Source organism: Eriocheir sinensis, chromosome 34, assembly GCF_024679095.1.
Source record: "Eriocheir sinensis breed Jianghai 21 chromosome 34, ASM2467909v1, whole genome shotgun sequence".
NCBI lineage: Eukaryota > Metazoa > Arthropoda > Malacostraca > Decapoda > Varunidae > Eriocheir > Eriocheir sinensis.
The window spans coordinates 425219-430211 of NC_066542.1; positions in this window are offsets into that span (position 1 = coordinate 425219).

The following is a 4993-nucleotide window of genomic DNA, read 5'->3' on the forward strand; positions in this document are numbered from 1 at the left end:
ATATATTAAATATATATATTAAATATATATATTAAATATATATATATATATATATATATATATATATATATATATATATATATATATATATATATATATATATATATATATATATATATATATTAAATATATATATTAAATATATATACGAAAAGTACGACAGTTTCCGCGCCCACTGTTTCATACCCGATGTTAATAAATTAGCGTAGCGCCGCAACAACAGCCTCCGCTGCGGCTCACTCGTGTTTTTATCTGCCTCCATCACTTGGCTCTGGCGCCCAGTCCTGATATGGACAGGAGTTTTAAAGTCGTAGCTCTGTAAAAGAACCGCTCACACGGTGCTACGAGGAGCTCTTGAGGTCCAAGCAAATGGAAAAGAAGCAGCAGAGAATCACAGCTTATTTCAAGCCAGCTTTAGCCCCACAGCCATCAGCAGCAGCACCACCAAGCAGTGATTAGGCAGCAAGTGTCCATGTCCAGTCCCCTCCACTTCAACGGCCATCACTTAGCGTTGCCAGTTTGTGAACCCCTTGCTTGACTCGAACGAAACACATCCCAGCCAGCGTGAGGAACGTGAAGGGTGATGGAGGGGTTGGGGGGCTTGAGTGGTGCGGTGGTGTACTGTTTGGCACGTGTTTAAGACGAGTCAAAACTGGCCTTTCACAGCTGGAAGTAAACATTGGCAATGTTAAGTGATGAGTTGTGGTGACGAGTTAGAGTTGTCCTAACATATGTAATGCATTTCTATAACAGTAAAGGAACAGGAAATGGTAATTGTTTTTAATTATTTATGAGCCTTATGTTTCATTGTATTGTGAGTAGTAAATTGCTTTTAAGCATAGTTATATTTAACTTTTTTTTTTTTTTTTTTTTTGCTGGCGCTGGTCCCTAACCTCCTATTTATTAACAATCCTATGGGGAAATGGCCTTAATCACGAAAAATCAAAGGTTTTTCAGTCCCAAACCTCGTATATAGATTTCATATATATATATATATATATATATATATATATATATATATATATATATATATATATATATATATATATATATATATATATATATATATATATATATATATATATATATATATATATATATATATATATATATATATATATATATATATATATATATATATATATATATATATATATATATATATATATATATATATATATATATATATATATATATATATAATATATACATTATATATATATAATATATACATTATATATATATAATATGTATATTAAATATATATAATATGTATATTAAATATATATAATATGTATATTAAATATATATAATATGTATATTAAATATATATAATATGTATATTAAATATATATAATATGTATATTAAATATATATATATATATATATATATATATATATATATATATATATATATATATATATTAAATATATATTAAATGTATTAAATATATATTAAATATATATTAAATATATATATATATATATATATATATATATATATATATATATATATATTTTTTTTTTTACAGCAAAGGACAGTTCAAGGCACAATAAAAAAAGTTAATAAAAAAAAGTCCAAAAAGGAATCCAAAGAGGTGGCCGAAGATAGCTCAGTTTGGGAGGAGAGGTGTCCTGATACCCTCCTCTTGAAAGAGTTTAAGTCTGAGGCAGGAGGAAATACAGATGAAGGAAGATTGTTCCAGTTTACCAGCGTGAGGATGACAGAATGGAGATGCTGGTTAACTCTTGCATTAGAGGTTTGGACAGTATAGGGATGAGCATTAGTAGAAAGTCGAGAGCAGCTGGGCCGTGGGAGGGGGGGGGGGGGGAGGCATGCAGTTACCAAGCTCAGAAGAGCAGTCAGCGTGGAAATATCGAGAAGATAGAAAGAGAGAGGCAACATTGGTAGGAATTTAAGAGGTAGAAGACTATCAGTATGAGAGGAGAGCTGATGAGACGAAGAGCCTTTTGCCTCCACTCTGTCCAGAAGAGATGTGTGAGGGAGCCCCCACACATGAGAGATGCCTCCATGGACGAGGGTGACAAGGCCCTGTATATGGACAGCAACTGTGCAGGGAGAAGAACTGGTGAGACGGTACAGAACGCCCAGCCTCGAGGAAGTTGATTTAGTAAGAGATGAGATATGAAGTTTCCAGTTGAGATTTGAGTTAAGGATGAACTGAGAATGTTAGTGCTGAGGAAGGTGATAGCTGGGTGTTGTCAAAGAATAGGGGATAGTTGTTTGGAAGATTGTGTCGAGTGGATAGGTGGAGAAACTGTGTTTTTGAGGCGTTGAAGGACACCAGGTTCTTCTTGCCCCAATCGGAAATAATAGTAAGGTCTGAGGCTAAGCCTGCGTGGTGCCTCCAGCCTTGAGTCGTTAAGTTCCTGAAGGTGGGTCTTCTATTAAAAGAAGTTGAATAATGCAGAGTGGAATCATCGGCGTAGGGATATGATAGGACAATTCGTTTTGGAAAGAAGATCATCAATGAACAACAGAAAAGAGTGGGAGATAGGATAGAACCCTGTGGACACCACTGTTAATAGATTTGGGAGAAGAACAGTGACCGTCTACCACGGCAGAAATAGAACGGTCAGAAAGGAAACTGGAGATAAAGGTACAGAGAGAAGGATAGAAACCGTAGGAGGGTAGTTTTGAAAGCAAGATTTGTGCTAGACCCTATCAAAAGCTTTTGATATGTCCAGCGCAATATCAAAAGTTTCACCGAAACGGCTGAGAGGATGACCAAGAGTCAGTTAAGAAGGTTAGAGATCACCAGTAGAACGTGCTCCCTTGCGGAACCCATACTGGCGATCAGATAGAAGGTCAGAAGTGGAAGGTGCTTTTGAATCTTCGGTTAAGGATTGATTCAAAAGTTTTAGATAGACAAGAAAGTAAAGCAATAGGACGGTAGTTTGAGGGATTGATCACCTTCTTAGGTACAGGCTGCATGAAGGCATACTTCAGCAAGAAGGAAAGGTAGATGTTGACAGGCAGAGGCGAAGAGTTGACCAGGCAGGTGACAGCACGGAGGCAATAAAGTTTTAAGGACAATAGGAGGCACTCCATCAGGTCCATAAGCCTTCTGAGGATTGAGGCCAGAGAGGCATAGAAAACATCATTTTGAAGAATCTTTATAACAATATACAAAGGAGTCAGAGGGGATGATGAGTGAGGAATATGCCCAGAATCGTCCAGAGTGGAGTTTAGAAAAAGTTTGAGAGAAGAGTTCAGCCTTAGAGATAGATGGAGACGGCAGTGTTGCCGTCAGGACTGAGAGTGGAGGAAAGATGAAGAAGTGAAGTTGGAGGAGATGTTTTGGCTAGATGCCAGAAGTCACGGGAAGAGTTAGAAAGCAAGGTTTGACATTTTCTATTAATGAAAAAGAATTTTTGGTTAGTCGGAGTAATAGATTTGGCACGATTTCGGGCAGAAATGTAAAAGTTCATAATTAGCATTAGCCACATGTCGGTGTAATCTTTTTTGTGAGCTTCTCTCATTGCTGACAGCACGAGAACAAGCGTGATTAAACCAAGGCTTTTTTGCGTGAGGAGTAGAGAAAGAACGAGGAATGTATGCCTCATTCCAGAGACAATCACCTCACCAACTGCGATGTGCCTGAGCACTAGTACAGAGGGGTCTCTATCCTGGAAGGCAATAATCATTCCACGGGAATTTGAAAAAGTGCTATATCCTCAGGTCGTCCCACCGAGCTGAAGCAAAATGCCAGAAGCATCGCTTTCTTCGGTGGGTCCAGAGGGCGTACAGGAGCGATAGGACAGGATGCAAGGAAATAAGATTGTGACTGGAGGAGCCCAATGGAAAGAACAGTTCGACAGAAGAATAAGCAGAAGGGTTTGAGGTAAGAAAGAGGTCTAGAATGTTGAGGGCTGATCTCCAAGACGGCAGGAGGAATAGAGTGTAGGTGCTGGACCAACTGCTTCTAGGTCGTGCTGAGGATAGCAAAGTTGTAGCAGCCTGTTCACCAGGATGGCTCAGTGAAAGAGGATGAAAGCCAAAGTTGGTAGGAACATTGAAATCTTCTAGGATGGAGATTTCCTGCCCAGCGAAGGGAGAGTGGGTCAAGATGTGCTCCACTTTAGAATTCAAATAGTCATAAGAATTTTAAATGGCTGGTAGAGTTAGGGTGAGAGACAAACAGCACAGATGTATTTAGTAACAGAATGATGAGTGAAGTCTTAACAGATGGTGGAAAATTCAGGAAGAGTCAATTGACTCGTAAGCATGAGAGCAGTGATGTCGTTGCATCACGAAGCAAACATCCAGCTTTGGATTGAAATTTAGATAAGAGATAAGTAGGAGGAAAACAGAGTAAGAGATTGCTGTCAGTAGACTCAGAAACCCTGTGTTTCTGCAGTAAAGAAGTGAAGAGAATTGAGGGCTTAGAGAGAGGAAGATGATGTATCACATACACAGTAACCACATACATAGAAGCACATACATACATACATGTTGAAATTGAGAAGAAAGAGGAATTCACGAGTTGTCAAGTCATATCGCGTCGGACGTACATCTGACGGTAAATTGACGGTCTATATTAAATATATATATATATATATATATATATATATATATATATGTATATATATATATATATATATATATATATACATATATATATATATATATATATATATATATATATATATATATATATATATATATATATATATATATATATATATATATATATATAAAATATATATATATATTAAATATATATATTAAATATATATATTAAATATATATATTAAATATATATATTAAATATATATATTAAATATATATATTAAATATATATATTAAATATATATATATATATATATATATATATATATATATATATATATATATATATATATATATATATATATAAATATATATATATATATATATATATATATATATATATATATATTTATATATATATATATTATATATATATATATATAAATATATATATATATA